This window comes from Antechinus flavipes, chromosome 1 (genome assembly GCF_016432865.1).
Source record: "Antechinus flavipes isolate AdamAnt ecotype Samford, QLD, Australia chromosome 1, AdamAnt_v2, whole genome shotgun sequence".
In the NCBI taxonomy this organism is placed as follows: domain Eukaryota; kingdom Metazoa; phylum Chordata; class Mammalia; order Dasyuromorphia; family Dasyuridae; genus Antechinus; species Antechinus flavipes.
The window spans coordinates 623,944,598-623,965,091 of NC_067398.1; positions in this window are offsets into that span (position 1 = coordinate 623,944,598).

The following is a 20,494-nucleotide window of genomic DNA, read 5'->3' on the forward strand; positions in this document are numbered from 1 at the left end:
ATAAACTTAATAAGTATCTGCTATGTGTCAATTCATATGCTAGGCATAAAGGCTAAAAAGAAAAAAAAATCTGCATACAACCAATCCCTGTCTCAAAAAATGCATAATCTATGAAGTTAGCAATATGTGTGAGATTTTAGTTTTATTAAATGACACAATAGGATTTGATCAATATTATTAATTATTTTTAACCATTAAAAAGAGCCAATTAAATCTACATTTGTATATTTAGCAATACAAATTAGTGGTTAATATCTCAGTTGAATTTGCAATTTTTTGCCTCTACAAAAAGAGCTGCTAAAAAAAATTGTATTATAGATACTGTCCATTTTTCTTTGATCTTTTTGGTATACACACCTAGCAAGGGTATTGCTGGATAGAAGAAAAGGTTATACAGCTTTATAGCCCTTTGGGTGTAGTTCCAAATTGTTCTCCAGAATGCTTGAACCAGTTCACAATTCCACCAAAAGCATTTAGTGTCCCTATGTGTCTACATTCCCTTCAACATTATCATTTTCCTTTTCTGTCACATAGCTAACTTGATAGATTGAGGTGGCATCTCAGACTTGCTTTAATTTTCTTTCTCAGTCTATCATGATTTAGAACAATTTTTCATGACTATAGACAGTTTTGAATTCTTCTGAAAATTGTCTGATAATATCCTTTAACCATTTGGGGAATGTGTTTTATTTTTATAACTTTCGTTCAATTCCCTATATATTTGAGAACTTTTAAACTTTCTAATATTAGCTGCATTTTTTGGTTGATGAAAAAAACTTTTTAATTTCATGTAATCAGAATCATTCATTTTACCTTCTGTGATCCTCTCTATTTCTTGTTTCATCATAATTGTTTCCCTTATCCATATCTGACATAGATCTTAATTTAGTTATATTCCTTATAATTATATCACCCCTTTATGTCTAAATCATTTATCCATTTTCACCTTATTCTGTTATACAGTGTGAGATGTAGAATTTTGCCAAACTGTTTTCCAGTTTTCCTAGCAACTTTTGCCGAATGGTGAGTTCTTGCCTCCAAAATATTAGTTTTCTACAGCCATTTACTATTCTGCATTGTGCATCTAATTCACACATAATTAATCCCTATCTCATTAAGTCTATATTCTGTGAGAAAAGAAATATGTGCATTTATGTAACTTTTTGTTTCTGTTTCTCTAGATATAGAGGACAGGAATGATGCTATGCCCTGTGACCTAAATAAAATGTTTGATATAATTCTACTGTTATCATAGGAGAGTGGCATTTGGAAAGAAAATAATTTTGCTTTCCAAAGAAAAAGCCCCAAGACACTCAAAATTTTTGGAAGAAACGAGATTAATTGTTTGATGGCTGCTCTCCAAGGACCAACCCATGAGGCTTCCAACATTGGCTTCCTCTGTCCTATGCCTAGAAGGACATGAAGAATAGATTCATAAAGAATGGCACTTATCACAAGGGCAACAAACCAGAAAACAAATAGCAAAAGGGATATTACTGATCTACCACTCTAAATCTTTGTTAGTATCACCTTTTTCTTATCTAGCACCAAATTGTTTTCATGACTACTACTTTGCAATATAGCTTGAAATTCAGTGCTACTAGGCCTTCGCATTTGGTTTTTTTTTTTTTTTTTTGGGGGGGGGAGGGCAGTTCCCATTGATTCCCTTGATATTCTTCACCTTTTGTTTTTCCAGATGAATTTTATTTTTTTTCTAAGTCCATAAGATAATTCTTTGATAGTTGGATTAGTATGGCACTGAATAAGTAAATTAACTTAGGTAGAATTGTCATTTGCATTGTAATGACTTGGCCCCAGGAGCAACTAATAATTTTCCAATTTTTTAAATCTTTTTTTTTCTGTATAAAAAGTATTTCAAAACTATGTTCATATAGCCCCTGGGTTTGTCTTGATAGGTAGACTTCCAAGTATTTTATATTGTCTAAGGTTATTTTAAATGGAATTATTTTTTAATCTCTTGCAGCTAGATTTGTTGGTAGAATATGAAATGCTAATTATTTATGTGAGTTTATTTTATATCTTGCAATTTTACTGAAGTTGTTAATTGTTTGAAATAGTTTATCAGATGATTCTCTGTGGTTTGTCTACAAAGAATAGTATTTTTGATTCCTTGTTACCTATTTTTGTAACATCAGTTTCATTTTTCCTTTCTTATTGCTAGGCTTGCCTTTTTTTATTTTAAAAATTTTGTATTGATATTCATGGTTTATAGTTTTCATTCTCTGTTTTTGCTTTTCTTGGTTTAGCTTAGTTATCAAAACCATATTTTTGTCATAGAAGAAATTTGGTAGGACCTCTTTACATGTTTTTCAAACAAGTTAAGCAGTATTGGAATTAACTGTTCCTTAAATATCTGGTTAGAGTCACTGCTAAATCCATTTGGCCTTGGGAATTTTTGCTTAAAGAGAACTCATTTCTTACTTGTTCAATTTCTTTTTTCTAAGATACAGTTACTTATGTATTTTATTTCTTCTTCTGTTACCCTAGAAAAATTATATTTTTGTAAATATTCATCTATTTCTCTTAGATTGTCAGTTTTACAGTCATATAATTAGATGAAATAACTCCTAATCTTTGCTTTAATTTGCTCTTCAATGTTGGTATATTTAGCTTTTTCATATTTTATATTGGTAATTTGGTTTTCTTCTTTTTTTAAATCAAAATAACCGATAGTTTATCTATTTTGGTAAGGATTTTTTTTTCAAAATTCCTTGTTTTCTTGTAAGTTTAATTTTTTTAAGTTTTCAATTTTATTAATCTTCTCTTTGGTTTTCAGAATTTTCATTTTAGTGTTTAATTGGGTGGGTTAATTTGTTCTTTTTCTAATTATTTTAATTGTATGCTCAATTCATTGATCTGTTCTTTCTCTCTTTTATTGATGTATGCATTTAGAGATATAAATTTTTCTCTAAGTATTACTTTGGCTGTATCCCACAAATTTTAATATGTTGTCATGTTGCCGTCATTCCATTTAATGAAATTATTGTTTCTATGATTTGTTCTTAGACCTACTCATACTTTAAAATTAAATTATTTAGTTTTCAATTAGTTTTTATATATACTTATACATATATACTTTTTATATACTTCCACATATCTTTATTAAATATAATTTTTATTGCATTACAGCTTACAAAGGGTGAATTTTTATGTGCTAATAATAAGTCAATTTTTATAAAGGTGCTATGTACAACTGAGAAAAAGATCTGCTACTTTCTATTCCCATTTAATTTTCTCTAGAAGGCTATGATACCAAACTTTTCATTTGACTCATCTCCTTGACTTCTTTATTCTTTATTTTTTGTTTAGATCTATCTAGCTTGAGAGGGGAAAGTTGAGATCCCCTATTAATATAGTGTTGCAGTCTATTTCCTTCTGCAATTCATTTAACTTTTCCTTTTAGTATTTGGATACTATGTCATTTGATGCTTTGTTCACAATGTTTATATTGTATGTTTAATATTGAATATGTTTGCATTGATATTACTTAATAATTATTATTTATTTAATATTACAATTTTAATAAGATATTGCTTCATTTTCTAAGTCATCTTTTCGCAAGATATAGTGATCTTGCCTATTTCTTTTAATTAGGTTGAATTTGTTTTTTGCTTTGACTGAGACCATGACAACTATTCTTGTCTTTTTAACACACACACAGACATACACATACACGTGTGTGTGTGTCTGTGTCTGTATGTGTGTATATACATGGAGCAAACTAAATAAATAAGCAAGATATAAAAGCCATCAATCATTATAACTCAATATTCAATAATGCAGGAACACAAATCATTGTCAGAAGACTGACTTATTTAATAATAACATCTGGAAAACTAGAGAACAGTTTGACAGAAATAAGGCTTAGATTAATATCTTACACTGTTCTCACCTCTCTTATCTTACTGTACTGACTCATTTGGTGATTGTATCAGATCCCATAGGTTCTATTATCATCTATGCAGATGCTTTCCAATGCTTCTAGATCCAACTTTGATCTTACTCCCAAGTTCTGTACTACATCACTAAATGCCTATTAGAAATTTCAATATAATATGATATGTCAATAAATATTTATTAAGACCTTACTATGTACCAGGAACTATGTTAAACACAGCAGATACAGATACAAAAAAATAAAAATAAAAAGATAGAAGCTTCTAATATAATGGAAGAAGATAATACACAAAAGGAATCCGAAAAAAGGTTGGGAGAGGGGGGAAATGTAACCAACAGGGCATGATGAAGAAGTAAGTGAAGTCCCAGTGTAATGTGTCCAGGTGAGAAATGAAATGATGTCTGAACTGAGTTCCCTTCTTAAATAAAGGTTATTGTAGGTCATGGCTCCATCCTCTGGTTAGGTTAGGGGATTGATGAGATAGAATGCAAGGCTGATGGGCTTGCAGAATGATGAGTTTTTCCCAATAATGAGCTTCCCAGGGTATGGTGGAGAAATAAGAAAAATCCTAGAGTGGTGCAGCCAACTGAAAAAAAAATATCCTATAGGCATCTCAAATTTAATATGTCCAGAACAAGAATCATTATCTCCCTTCTGCCTCTAGTCTTAAATCTTCCCTTCTTCCAAACTTCCCTATTAATATCTGTGCATTTTCCCAGGCAAACAGAAAAACAACTTCAATGCCATCCCCAATTCTTTATTCTCTCTTCCCCATATATCCAATTTGTAGCAAAATAGTTATGTTTTTATATTCAAATCATCTTTTTACATGTTTCTTTCTAATGATTTACATAGTCACTATCCTAATACAGGTCTTCATTATCACTCACCTGAACTATTGCAAAAATCTTCTAATTGGTATCTCTGCCCCAAGTCTCTCCCCACTTCAGACGCCAAGGAAATTTTCCTAAACTATAGATTTGTCCATATCATATCTCCATCCCCATTCAATCAATTCCATTAGAATCCTATAATTTTTCATATCAAATGGAAAGCCATCTGTTTTGATATCTATAACTTAGACCTATTCTGAAATCTTCCCATTCTCCTTATAATTTATTCTTCACTATATACTCTACAAGCCAGACATATTGAGCTGTACCTCAAAGTACTCTACATCTCCATGTCTTGTGTACAGGCTGTCTCCCATAGCTGAAACATTCTCCCTCCTTACTTCCACTTCTGAGAATTCCTATCTTCTTGTAAAACAAGAAAACATCATCTACAGGAAATATTTTTCTGCTTCCTTTAATTAGTAATGACTACTCCTCTAGGAGGGAAGAAAATATACATGAGTTATTTGGTGGAGATAGTTTATCAACAAATTAATTGAGAAGCATTTATTAAGCATTTACTATGTGCTAGGCCCTGTCCTAGGTGCTGCGGCTACAGAAAAAAAAAAAAAAAAAAAAGCAGAAACAGTGCCTATCCTACTCTCTAAGAGTGCACATTCTGATGGAGAATATATATAAATAAATAGACACAGATAAGATATAAACAAATCATCACCTTAAAGAAGAAAGCTTTTCCAGCTGAGAGGGGAAGGAACAAGAAATTTGATAACGAATGGATGTAGAAACTGAAAGGGAAAAACCATCCAGGGTGACTATAAATTTGAGAAACTAAGTGATTTTAAAAGCATAGTTTGCCTGACAGCAGTGAGGAAGTTAGGAAGAAGGGTAGTTTGAAAAGGAAAGATGAAAAACTATTTTTTTAGAAATGTTGTTTGAGATGCTAGTGAATCACCCAAGTAGCACAGATAATTGGTAATATGGAAGAAAGTGAAAATCTCAATTGTTGGGAAAACCTACTTTATTATGTAAGATAGAATTTAACTCCTTATCTCTTCCACCCATTGGATCCTAATTCTGCTCTAAAAACCAACTGATATATTGTGCTCATCATCAGTATCACATCAAAATCCTCTATTAACACTAATTTGTCTGAATGCTACAGCAGATTCCTCTCTCCCCAATCCAATTTCTATTATATTTAGCTTCCAAAATTATTTTTGTAAGCCCTGCACCAAACCATGCCATTCTCTTCACTCACTGGTTTTCCTGTTACCTCCAAGTTCAACTATAAAATTCTGTTTTTGGTGTTTGAAGCCTTTTACAATAGGGCCCTTTCTTAAAATTTCAGTCTTCTTATTCTTTATTCAACACCTCTATGTATTCTATAATTCAAAAATACTGGACTTCTATCCTCAGACATTTTTTATTTTCATCTCTATGACTTGTCTTATTGCCCTTCTCACTGCCACTTCCTTCCTGGCTGCTACTGCTTCCCTGAATTTCCATACTCAAAATGAGATTTTTCTGCCTTCCCTAGTCTCTTTCACCTGGAATTACTTTCCATTTATTCTGTGTATATCTATTATGAATAATTGTTTACATGTTGTATCTCCCATTAGAATATCACTTTTGAGGTTAGAGTTCATGTTTTTAGCTTTCTCTTTATCTCTAATACTTATTCAAGTGCTGGCATATAGCAAGTATTTATTAAATGTTTATCGATGGACTTATCTAGAGGAATGGAGCTGTCATTCCAATTTACATATTTCATTATTCCTTAAGGAATCAATAACTTCTCTAAGCCTAGGAACCTAGAATGCAAGCTCAGTGAGGGATAACCATGCTTGCATCATATTTGACAGAGTGCCTACCTTCTACCCTGTGAAGCATGTAAGAAAAATATGATCATCCCCATTTTACAGATGAGGAAATCTGAAGTTTAGAGATGTCAATTGACTCACCCAATGGCATGCAATTAGTAAGCATCAGAGCTGGTACTCGAATATTGCCTTTGCAGTGAAGGTACTCTCCCCTACTCTACCATATAGCACTCACTTTGCATCAGTTTGCTAACAGTCTCTTGACATGGCCATTCAGCCAATCATAGGGACAGAAAACTGTAATCTCAGTGGCACTAGTTTTTAATTAAGTTAGGCTAACTAATTAGCAATCATAGGCTTCATGTTCTGTATTACATATCAGAATTGCTTAGAGAATCAAATAAAACTTGCCAGAAATTTTATATGATTCATCTTCACATACTCAAGTCAAACTGGTCTTCTTGCTGTTCCCTGAAGCTGACATTTTATATCTTCTGTATCTTTGTACAGGAATGTATTTCTTTCTTTGCCTCACATTCATATCTTATATTCATAAAAATAATAATAATAAATAGCACTTAGAGATTTGCAAAATAGTTTACAAATATTATCTCATTTTTATTCTAACAACTTTAGAAGGCAGATGTTATCATCCCCATTTAGGAAATTGAGGTACAAAAAGATCACAAGATTTGCTTAGGGTCTTGCAGTTACTTAGTGTTTAAAAATAAATTTGAACTTAAGTTTTCCTGATTCCAACTCTATTCCAGGTTTCATTTAAAGTATCACATTCTCCAGGAAGTCTTTTCTGACACATCCCTCCTGGAGTTTTAGAACCTCTTCCTCAAATAAATTTTATTTAACATTGTTTATTTATGATATATCCTACAGTAGAGTCTAAATCCTTTGAGAGCAAGGATTTTTTTATGAGTTGTTCTTTGTTTCTTTCCAGATAATAGACAGTTAATAAACACCTTACACATAGTAGGTGAATAATATTTTTACTGAATTGAATCAAAATGAAATGATAGTAATTTGAAAATGAAAAGTCCTTTATAAATGTTTATAATGGGCTGAAATACTAAGGTTCGAGCACTTAAGGCTAATTATCAATTGGACAATTCTCTATTAGCATATGCTTGGAGAAAGAATGCCCACTACTCTGTGCAGATTTGATCTGTTGTATAGAGAAATTGGGTGCAGGATTTAGAGGGTAGAGTGAGAAAGCCAGAATCGTGATTCCTCTCAGTTTGTATTGCCATTCCGTTCACATCCACAAAGAATAAAGATCAAGGACTTTTGCTGATCCTGACTACAGCTGATTCTAAAGTATCTAGGGTGTTAATGCGGTCATCACAATGTTTTATTATTTTTATGCCACTACAACCTGTATGATTATCCTATTTCAGTTCCCCATATAACAATTGCTTCAGAATACAGTTGCCATAATGTATCACCATTAGCAAACTGTGCTGTCCTAAGTCTTCCTTTTGTCCTGAGGAGAAATCTAGGAGGAAGGAAGTGAGCTTCCAAAAGAAAAAAGATTTCTTTGGCATACACAGAAAGTCTGGAGACATAGCTTAAGACAAATCAATAGAGTTTGTCTGAAGAAAGAGTCAAGTCTGAGTTCTACTATTCCAATGTCAATACACTTTCCATTATAACACGTGTTGAAGTTTGAGATGTCTACAGGATCAGTCAGACATAGCTTACCTCCATCCCCTGAAACAAGACAAGAAAGGCCCTGGCAGAAAAAAAAAATATTTTGGTCAACACAATTAATATGAGGTATGTTGCTGCAAATATTCTAAACTATGGCACACTCCTAAGTGCCACATCACATTTTCTGATTCTATTTCTGATTTGTTTTCCTACAGTTGAATCATGAGAAATATCCTGCCCAGGCTGTGAAATTCAGGCATAGCTTTGAATTCAATTCAATTGGATAATCATCTTTGGAGGGGCCACTATGTGCCAAGCATTGCACAATGAACTGTTGATATAAATACCAAAAAAATAGCTCCTCTCCTGAAGGAAGATTATAGGCTTATAATTTATACTGGAAAAGAAAACAAGATAGACACAGATAGACACATATAGTAACATATAAACAAGCTATATATAAAAACTATACAAAATGAGAGTAATGATGAATAGAAGCAGTTGTTGGCCAGGATTTCATTGAGTCTGGTATCAATATGGTAAGCTTCTGATAGCTGGGGGCCACCAGACTACTGAAGAGGGTAAAATCTGTCTACAGAAACAGAATAGGTCAAAGTTTTGGAGCAATTAGCAATGAAAGCTGGTCGAAGAGTGTCTACACATTTAGTCTTTAGAGGTAGAAGAGGAAAAAGAGAAAGAAGAACAGGAAAAGGAGAAGGAGGAGAAGAAAGAGGAAGAAAAGGAGGAGGAGGAAAAAGGAGGAAGAGGAGGAGGAGGAAGAGCAAGAAGAAGAGGAAGAGGAAGAAAAAAACAACAAGAAGAAGAACAAGAAGAGAAAGAAAAGAGAAAACATATAAAGATATTTTGGCTATGCGTAATGTTTCCCTACTACATAGGGATGGAAGTAGGTCCCAAAACTGCATTTGACCTATCCAAACCTGGAAAATTTTATATACATCTATAAACCATATTTTATGGAAAACATTGAACAAACAATAGCACTTCCATAAGAGGACAAGCAATATGATGAGAAGATTCAAAACTATCATTAATTGAACTTTTAAAATTTGAAGATATTTAATCTGGAGAACTGAAAAATTGGACAAACATGATCACTATTTTCTAGTATTTGAATCAAGTGGAAAAGGGAATGGATTTATTGTACTTAGCAGAGCACAAAACAAGGAGAAAAAGATAAAAGTTACTAAAAAGCTGGTTCTGACTGAATAGAAATAAAAGCTTCCTAACAGTTAGACCTGACTGAAGGTGGAATGAGAGACCTTGCAATGTAGTGTTTGCTATTACTGGAAGTCTTCAAGCAAAGCTTGGATGACACCTGGTAAATCACTTCTGAAGTGTCTCCAAATCCTCAGAATCAGGATTCCATGATTCTTAAGTATCTTTTAATTAGACCAGTTTTAAAATTTCAACCATTTGGAGGGTTAGAGAAAATCCCCAGTTGATTCTCCAAATTTGTCAAAAAAAAATTATTATGTATGTTCTTATGTATTTACTCACAGAAGACAGTTATCAGCACACACTGAAACCTTTGCATGACTATCTCTAGGATTTCTAAGGATGCTTCTAATTCTACATTTGGAATAATAACAAGAAAGTTCAAAGGATATTCTAGCATCTCTTTGAGGCTAATAGTAGGTTACATTTACACTATGCTTCATAATATACAGTATTTCCATTGATAATCATAGTCTTGTGATCTAGATAGTATAAGTATTAGTACCATTTTATTGAAGAGAAAACTGGATTTTAACCTGTTGGAATACACAGGAGAGCTGTTGGAATACATGGGAGTCACCTGATAGTATCTCCTGGAGTCCAATACAGACCTGCAGAATGGATCTCCTCTTGTAAGAGGATGACACAAGGAGACTGAGAGGCAAATACTGTTCTCTGACCTTTCTGACAGAGAGGCCATTGCATTGTCTGATCTTTCTCCTCTTCCCTCTGCCTCCAATTTATGTCATTATCAGTCCATAGCACCTGTGGCAGCAAAGACTGCCTTGCATCTCCTTCAGATGTTATTATTTACAGCTAATTGATCTATCCTGGGTTTTTTTGGTTTTTTGCTGTTATTTTTCCCCCACAGCATGATCCACACACTGAGGAATGCAAGCAGCACTATGACTTCTGAATGGTTTTAAGAGGTGTTGATCTTATGCCATATCATAGAGGTAAATTTTCAAACAGAGAAGAGGATTGTAGTCAGAACAGGTATTGAAGTCTCTCATCAGTCTCCAAGTTTGGCCCTTTAATGTGTTGGCCCATTTAATTGCCCCAATTAAAAAAATCTTACCAGAGCTCTTTTTCTTTAACTCAGGAAAGATCCTTCTCATGAACAGCTCTGGTTCTTCTTGTAATTCTTGTCCCACATTGGGCACCATATGTTGGAGTACATGGGAAAGCTGTTGGAATACATGAGAGCCACCTGACAGTGGCTGCTGGAGATCCAATCCAGATCTGCAGAATGGATCTCCTCTTATGAGAGGATGATACAAGGACCTGACAGGCAGTTGCTGTTCTCTGACCTCTCTGACTGAGAGACCATTGCATTGTCTGACCTTTCTCCTCTTCCCTCTGCCTCCAATTTATCTCATTCCCAGTCTGCAACACTTATGTCAGCAAAGGCTGCCTTGCAGTTCTTTCGGATATTATGATCCACAGCTGTGGAAGCTCTCGGAGAATTGACCTGTCTCTTAACACTAACCTAGGTCTTCTGGCTTCATTATACCTCTCTTCATCTCTCCTTCAGTCACACATTCAATAATTTCACAAACTGACAGAATTGATCAGGTACCATTTCCCAGCAGCAAAAAGGAACCCAGAGAGTATGAGGGCACTATGTACCCTCAAGGAAGCTTTCAGGGAGAGTTCCCCAGAGACAGTACACCAAAGTAAAAAACTTTACAGTATTCCTAAAGGTTCATTACTGCAAATCCTTGAACTCATTACTACGAATAATATGATGTCAGTTTATGATTAAGTTAAGAAGACAAGAATGGCAGACATGAAGAATCTGTAACAGCATAAGAATGTTTGAAAAGAGACTAGATTATAAAGCATAGAATAATTATAGGAGAGAAAGAAATTTCATCGTATTCATAATACATTCAGAGACAACTAGGTAGTGGTGGTTAGAGCACTGGGTCTGAATCAGGAAGACTCATCTTTCCAAGTTCAAAGCTGGCCTAAGACATTTGCTAGCTGTGTGACTCTAGACAAGTCATTTCACTCTGTTTGCCTCAGTTTCCTCATCTGTAAAATGATCTGAAGAAGGAAATGGCAAATCACTCCAGAATTTTTCCTTGGCAAAGAAAACCCCAAATTGGGGTCATAAAGAGATGGACATGGCTGAAACAAATGAACAACAATATAATATAGTCAGTTCTGCCACAAAGTTTGCTTTGAAAATGAGAATTTGTTCCAATACTATTGATTTATTAGGGAACAATTTGAGCATAACTTTAATTTTATGTTTGTCTACGCACAATTTGTTCCTTAGGAAACAGTAACAAGACACAGAAAATTGCACTCATAAGTTGCAATCCCTCCAACACATTCACAGGTCAACTTCAGGTCTTTTTCTAAGTAAAGTGCCATACTTATTGTATATATTCTGTTACAGTAGGAACCATAGGCCAGGGAGGGCTGATCAGCTCCTATTTTTTCCTTCACCTTCTACCATGGTCAAGCCCCTGGCCTCTCCATCACTTGATTATGTCAGTCTGGAACCTGTGGAAACCAGGATACAAGCTGAGCAGCAATCCAAGAACACAGATACTTCTACTATTATTATAGTACATATGCATTTCTTAAACTGTGCTACTATTTCATTAGATTCCTATCCTTTTTTGTGTGTTTTGCAGATGAAGTTTTTGATTGATGTGCTCCTAAGCCAATTTTTGCCATAGATCCTGTGGTTGTTATTGCAAGATTTCATATAATAGTGATTTTTAGGAACACATATGTTTTTTATAGTAGAATTAACTTTTACCTAAGAAATAGAGAATAGAGTCAATTGAATGCCATTAATTCATGAAATCACTTCAGGATCTATTTGAACTTCTCTATATCTGTTTGACTGCATCCAATTGAAAATATTACAACTGTGATTTGAGTTCATTCCCCTTTAGTCCCATATTGCAACACTATATTGGGGTTGAAATACTCACAGCATGTTTTGGTAGTAATTGCTTCACAAAATGCTAGCAACCTGCTCCATAACGATCAATAAAGAAGAGATCAGATCCAAGAAAGGGATTTATTCTTTGCCTCTGTGGAGGTAAGAATATCTAAGAAGCTAATATCTCTCCTCAGAAACACCTCATTAATCTTGAATTGCTGACAATCCATTCTGCATGGATTTTCCAGATAACTGAAGCTTATTCTTTTAAACTGAAAAAAAATGAAACATTTCAGATGGAATTTTAAATGGGATTTGGAGTTGAGACCCTAGGTTCAAAACTACTACTCTGTACTATTTGTACAACCCTGGGCAAACTATCTCAGCACTCTGGACTTTAATTGTCTCATTAGTGAAATAAGACATTAGGCAAAAGACCTTAAGGTCTTTTCTAGTTCTGTGATCTTAGAATCATTATAAATACCAAATACTGTTACATCCTCAAGAATTTTAAAATATGTAAGCTTTATTGAACATTAAATGACCTAAGACTGCTAGGCTTCTAGGGTTTTTAGATATATGTTTATAGTTCCCCAACCCCCCCACCATGTTATTACTATCTGTTACTGAAAAAAAAAAAAATACACATACACACACACACACACACACTATAAAAATATATACTATATATGTGTTTATATATATATGTTTATAGGTACACAATACCATACTATATTTGGATGTGTGTGTGTGTGTGTGTGTGTGTGTGTGTGTACACATGAGAGAGAAAGAGAACCAATGAGCTGGTGGTCTGGTAAATAGTATATGCATATATGCATACATACATATGTATATGTGTGTACACATACTGTTTAGCAGGCCACAAGCTCACTGTCTCTTCAAATTTTCTGCTTTTATTCAGTAGTAGATTAAAAAATCATAGTGACTAGGAAAGAACTCTCCTCTAATTATACGTATATTAGTGCATGAGATTTGAGGAAAGGGTGACCCTTCCAAGACTTTGAGGGTTGAGGGAGGGGCTCACTTTATGAATCTCAGCTGTGTTTTAGAGAGATGAGTTTATATTCAATAAATACATTATTTACCTACTATGAACAGATCATGATAAAAATATGACTTTCACATAAGGAAAAAAATTTTTCTGTTGTAAATGTATATTAATTCTATGGCTCTAAAAAAATTAGATTTGATTCTTGGTTCTGGAAATTTCTTAGATAAGCATTCCCATGGCTTCACACACCTCTGAAATGTAACCCCATTTCAGCCTCATTAGCCACACCAAATTACTCCAGCACATGGGCAGACCTTGGTAAAAAAAGAGCCCCTTGTCATGGTTTGGGGTGGAAGGCCATTCTTAATTAGTGCCAAAAGGCACCTCTGAGAATGACCTTGGGGTCATCCTTCCTGACTCCCTAAACAAAGGCATCAATCCATGTTTCCCCATGGGACTCAATGAGGATATGTTGAAGAACAATAAATTCCCCTGCTGAGAATGCAATGATAGTCAGACTCTCTTTGACAAAGATATAAGGGGAGAGTCTGTTTGCCACAAGGGCTGGCCACCTCACTAGTTGAATTATTTAAGCAGAAAAATAACATCTAGTACTTCAGTGTTTTGTTGACTTTCTCATCAACAAATATGGATTATAGGTAGTTTAAGTATTATTGCTCCCATTTTACAGATTGAGGAATTGAGACTCAGTGATGTAAATTAACATACTCATGGTCACATAGCTAAAAAGTGACAGAGCTAAAAATGGAACTGAGGTGTCCTGACTCATTTTCATTGATCTTTTCATTTTATCACAATTGCCTCTAGGAAACAACCTGATTAATCTATTGAGAAGAGGGCAAAAACCTGGACTCCAGCTTCTCCTATTGAATAATTTTAGCCTGCCTGAAGTAAAATATGGATGAATTTAGAACTATGCAATTTCCACATGCTCTTTCAACACTTTACAACATGATGTGATTTGGGGGGCTGCCTACAGAGAGAATTAAATTCATAAGAAATAGGTCTTTGTCCCAGCCTTACCACCAATTAGCAACATGATTGTGGGCAAGTCATTTGGTCTCCCATTTTCTTACTTGTAAAACAGAGATAATTTCTTTGCATTGCCTATGTTGCAAAAACTCTTTTAAGGAAAGCCAAATAGTCATATAAATAAGAGTTATTCTTACATATATAATTTGACATAAATGGCTTCATACATTCCATCTCTGCAGGTATTCTTCTTCCATGTAGATCTCATTACATTTCTGCCCTTTAATTCATGCAATTCTTATCCGTATCTCTGTAATTCTTCTATAGGTGATCTAGTTAATGCAAGAAAAGAATTTCTATGGGTTCTTCTGATAGTAATAGCAATAATTATTACCACATAAAATATACTCTTTTTATTTCAATTCTTCATCAGAGCCACTGACCAATACAAATCTTAGTCCCTAATTTAGAAGGTGGCTTTTGAGATTTTCCTGTTATCCCCAAAATTCTTCCACTTGAAGTCAATGTAATAAGTTCTTCAAACTTAACTAGACTGGTCCTCAGAAAACAAACAGTCCATCATCAGGCCTGAATTTGGAATAATAAAAAGAGATATGGACAAGAAGTTAAGAAAAAATCTGGGTTTAAATTCTATCTAAAAACTTGCAAGGTGTGTGGTCATTTACCTTTTCTTATCCTGTTTTGTCATTTACAAAGTCAGAATAACAACAATTATCCTGGGCTCAGGAATAATGTGATAATCACATGATATAATATATGCAAAAAACTTTGTAACCTTAAAGTACTATGCAATACTATATTATGCTAAATTTTAGTATTATTTATTTTCATAATCTCTTTTGTTAAGCAAAGTCGGGATTTCAGTGGAGAAAATAGCTTCCAGAAAACCCTCTGCTGATGAAGGTCAATACCTGCTCTTCAAATTAGGATCTCTGAGAGTTGCCTTAAGTCTAAGCTCTATTATTATGCTTTTGTATGCTTTCGTTATTTGTAATGGTACCTGTCCCAGCTACTTCTCAGAATTGCTGTAAAGACTAAATGAGTTGCTTAGAAGCTCTGTGTAAAGGTGATCTGTAAACTAGAAAATGCTCCACAAATGTAAAAGAATATTTTGGGGTCAAATATATGGAAATGGAACTTGACTGTTAGGTCCATTTCTTTGGAATATATAAATATGAGAATACTGCACAGATATAGCCTTTACAGGGCTAGCCTGAAGCAAAATTGTCAAGTAGCTTAAATTATCTTCAGTGGTATCACCCCTTGTCTTGTTCGTTCTTCCCCTTTTATTGACAACTTTTCCCTCTCCCCCTCACCAATCTTATGCTGTCACTTGGCTGCCCAGAAAATTAGGAAGTGATGTTCTCCAAACAGCATCCAGTACACTGGATCCATTACTTTCCTAAACCTCTATTAAAATTTATCTGTCTCAAGCCTCATTCTATCACACCATTATTCTTAATAAAAATAAGTGAGATGTATTGAATGTTCTGGGTTGGATGTTTGCCTTCTAACACATCAACCAATCGACAAACATTAAGACCTACTATGTACCAAACATGAAGTTCAGGGAATACAAGACAAGGATGAAATAATCCATGATCACAAGTAATTAATATTTCACTGGGTAATACAACATGTGTACATAAAAGTTTACATAAAAACGTAATGTAAAGAAATTGGGAGGTGAGGTATTAGCAGATGGGAAAATTCAATAAAATGCCTATGTAGGGGGGTGGCATTTGACCTGAGATTTAAAAGAAATTAGAAATTCTGATATTGATATCAGGGGAGAATGCAAAGTCATAGAACAAGGAGAGGCAGTATCAGGTGTGAAAAACATGGGCCATAGGGTAATGAAGGAAAGAAATGGTTAACATACTAAAAAAAATAAGTATAAAGGATTTTATTTTTTCAAATTTTATTCTCTTTCCTTCCCATTAGATTCACCATGAATAATTTTTAAAATAATAAAAATCTCATAACAAATATCCACAGCTTGGCAAAACAAATTGATGTAGAGGGTTTTAAATGCCAAAGGAAAAAGCTTGTGCTTAATCCTATGGGTAAATATAGTTTATTGAAGAGTGAAACTTGCATGGTTAGTCCTGAGCTTTAGGAATATCATTTGGGCCAGATGTAGTGGCACATATTTGTAATCCTAACTACTGGGGAAGCTGAGTCTGGCAGAGCCCTTAAGCTCAAAAGTTCTGTGTTGCAGCTGGCTTATTTTAAAGATACCGTGTTATCTAATCTTTCTTCAATCCACCAGACATCAGAGAGATCTCACAAGTGTTCTGAATAGGGCCTCCCATACCTCAGAATGGATGGAAGACTTGGCTAAGAAAGAATGTGGCTCTGACTTTAGTTTTTTTGTTTTTTTTTAAATGACAGATAATGCTATTTTCCAGCACTAACTGATACAAATTCTTTGCCCACCTCAATATTCTCACCTCAACAACTCCTATAATTGCCACACCAAAGCAGAATATTTAAGTACCTATCATTCTGGTGGGGAAGCCTGAATGGAAGCTACTTAATAGTATCTTCTTCATGCTAGTCAAATTAAAAACTTATCTGTGACATGTTTTAATACCTACATTTCAGTATATTTTCCTTTGTTATTTTATGTTTTACTTTATGTATTAAAAATATTATTTTAAGAAGAAATCTATAGGCTTCACCAAATTGTCAAGTTTATCTATAACACAAAAAAAAATGGTTTAGAATTCCTGTTTTAAGACCAATCTTTTACCAGTTATATCCCAATATTTCTCCTCACTAATTGTCGTTAATTATTAACATCATTTTAGGAGCAGGATCCATAGTATACAAAATGTAGCCCTTGGTTATCTAATAAAACACAGTATTCTAACTCCTTAGGAAAATGGACACTCTCAGGAGAAGAAATATTGAGAGAAAGTGTGAGGTTCAGAGAAGAAATGCAAAGGGAGGCAGCAGTAAAGGCAGATTTTCCAATTTCATGACTGTGTTCTCAGAATCCCCAATAGCAACACCCAAATTGGCAACTGGACTGCCATAAAACTAGCCAATACTTTTTTTAAAAAAACTGAATATCTCAACCATTATATTCTGGTGGGGATTTAGAGGTGGGGAAAAGGGGGCAGACTCCTCCCTATAACTTGGGGAAAGACTGGCAACTACTGCTTGCATAACCCCATGCACCTACTCTTCATCATGATTAACTCTTCCATCACAGCCTAGGACACAGGCATTCATCTCCTCAGGACCATCCACAACCAGAATCCAGGCCTCCCCAGGCCATATATCATGGCACCTTGGGCTGAAGAGCCAGACACAAGTTGTCACTTGTGTTGATGGTGTGTGAAGGAGATGATTAATTAAAGTCACACATGGAGACCCTGCTTCTCACCTCAGTTCATAGAAAAAGCCAGCTTGTTTATTTTTAATGACTGAACTATCTTCCCTGCCCCCTTCCTTCCCCACCCTACGCCACTCTCTCTTTTCATAGCATGAGGTTGAGGAGGGGGAGGAGGGAGCAGGTTTTGTTTGGAAAGGAAGAGGCCGTTTGTGGTACTTGCCGAAATAGTCCCTGTGCCCTTTGACATTTTTTTCCTCTGATGCAACCCACTTAAAGGGAGGTATTCAAATCCAGAGGCAGATTCAGCTGAGCTTGAGAAGTTTCTCCATTCTTTGTAATCTCACTATGGCCATAGGGAGGGTGGAGGGAGAGGGTGGGAAGTTTGGGGGCTAAGGTTCGGAAAAGATAACATGGAACAAAGCCCAACTGGAAAATAAAAGAAACTATCTAGGGGAGAGGAGCAGAATATCAGGAAACAGCTGTGAAGAGACAAAGCTTTGAGAGTGGTGAGGGAATGGGGCTTGGAGGAAAAGATAGGAGGGGCGTAGCCCAGATGGTCCCCAAGGAAGACCTGAAATGAAGCCTAAAGCACAGGGTGTTGCCAAGACAGACAGCCCTAACAATTCACTAGAGCCAAAGAGAGGCTTAAACTTGGGCATGGATTGCCTACTGAAGGTTGTTCCAAAAATGGGATGTTTTTTGTACAGATGACAAAAAGTAATGAAAAACCTGTTTTGAGAGTTCAGGGAGTCCTCCTCTTCCAGCTGAAAAATGAACTTCAATTCCGATCCACTTATCATTGGCCTTTAAGCCATGTTTGGAATTGGCTGATGGTTTTCTTAATCATATGAAATTTAGGGGCAGCAGAGGACCCAAGCCCAAGAATACCAGCCAAAATAATCCCCATTTATCTACCTCCATTAAAGATTTATGGAATGTTTTTCCTCAGCTCCACGAAATATATGGATCTGAAGCGCAAAAGGAGCTTAGAACATCAAATCCAATCTCTTCATTTTACAAGTGAAGAAACTGAGGCTCAAAGAGATTGTTGCTTACTCAAAATCATGCATGTAGCTGGCTTTGGAAACCTGGTCCTCTGGCTTCAAATTTAATTTTCTTTCAATTGTAACATGCTCTCTCTCTTATTCTCCCACTTTATAAATTAGAAAACTTCAGGGAAGTTCAACAATTTGTCCATAGTCCCTCAACTTAGTTATCAAAGTACTTTTGTTACTATACCCTAGGAAGTAGAAAATAACACATATCATTATCCCCATTTTCCAGATAAAGACCATGAAGCTCAGAATGATTGTGGCTTTCCCAAAGTCAATGGCAGAGATGAGGATTCAGACTTATTATTCAGAGATCCTGGTCCTTCTGCATTTATGTGATACAAATAGATATGTGACCACAGGCTCTTTGGTCCCAGTGAGAAAATTATTTCTTGGATGCTTCCTGGAATCCTTCATGCCTCACTGAGTTAGGGTTATTTCTATTTTAGTAATCAATAAGATTTGCTGTGACTTGAGAAAGTTCAAATTTACTGTGTCTATGTGAACCTCAGACAGACCCAACCCTTGGCAAAATTCTGTCAGGAAAATTCGTCTTTTGGAAGCCTTCTGTCTCCCTTCAATGACCCCCTTCTCCCTTTGGGCATCATTTCATTAGAAACCAAGTACTCTCAGGCTAAATCCATTCAGATCTATCTTCCTGAAATACACTCTTAATCTTTCCCTCCCTTCTCCTTTCTTTCTCCTTCTCCATCTTTTCCTCTTTTTTTCTTCTTCCTCTGTAGCTCATTCCCTAAGGAGTATAGAAAATATATATTCTGAGCATAAAAAGTCTTCTCTAATAAACAAATTTACAATGAAACATTAATGCTATATAACGAATCAATGCTTTTTTTCTTCCCCAAGGAACATAACAAAAAGACTTCAATGTCTTAATTCAATGAATAACTTTTTAGGCACTATGGCAAATCAGTGAGGAAGGTAGTTTTAAGTGGAGATAGGGAATGGAAACCTCTTTGGGATTTCTTCAAATCATATTATATAAGCAAAACCTTATGAATATTATACAATATCAATAAAGCAACCAATCAAATAAGCATTAAGCAAGTTATATATAGGATAAATAGGAAACAACAGAGGGAAGACACAAAAATTAAGAGGGGTTGAGGAAGGTTCACAACAAACCAGGAGGTCAATAGACAGAGTGGAGGAGGAAGGAAGAGAATTCTAGGTACAGTGGTGTGAGGAGCAATCGGAGAAAATTCCTGGAATTGAGAGATTGAAGAATCTTGTTCATGTGACAGCCAGGAGGCCAGTGTCACTGCATCAAAAAACATATGCCTTGGAATAAGATATAAGAATACTGGAAAGTAAAACAGGACTAGGTTATGAAGGGCTTTGAATACCAAATAGCATTTTTTTTGTTCCTGGAGACATTAAGAAGTCATTGAAGTTGATTGAAGAGGAGAGTATCATATTGGACTTGAGTTTTAGAAAAACTAAATTTATATTGCATGTCAGGCTTTATAAAGTAATTTATATGTATTATCTCTCCACTGAGAGACTCAGTCCTTGAACAAAAGAATAACAGTTATTTCTCTATTGGTCACCCATTTCTGATAAATAGATTTGCTATTGACTATTGTTACTGGCACATACTCAAAGCAGGGGAATGTCTCTGTATGTACTGAAACAGTACTGAAAACACTGAAAACAGCA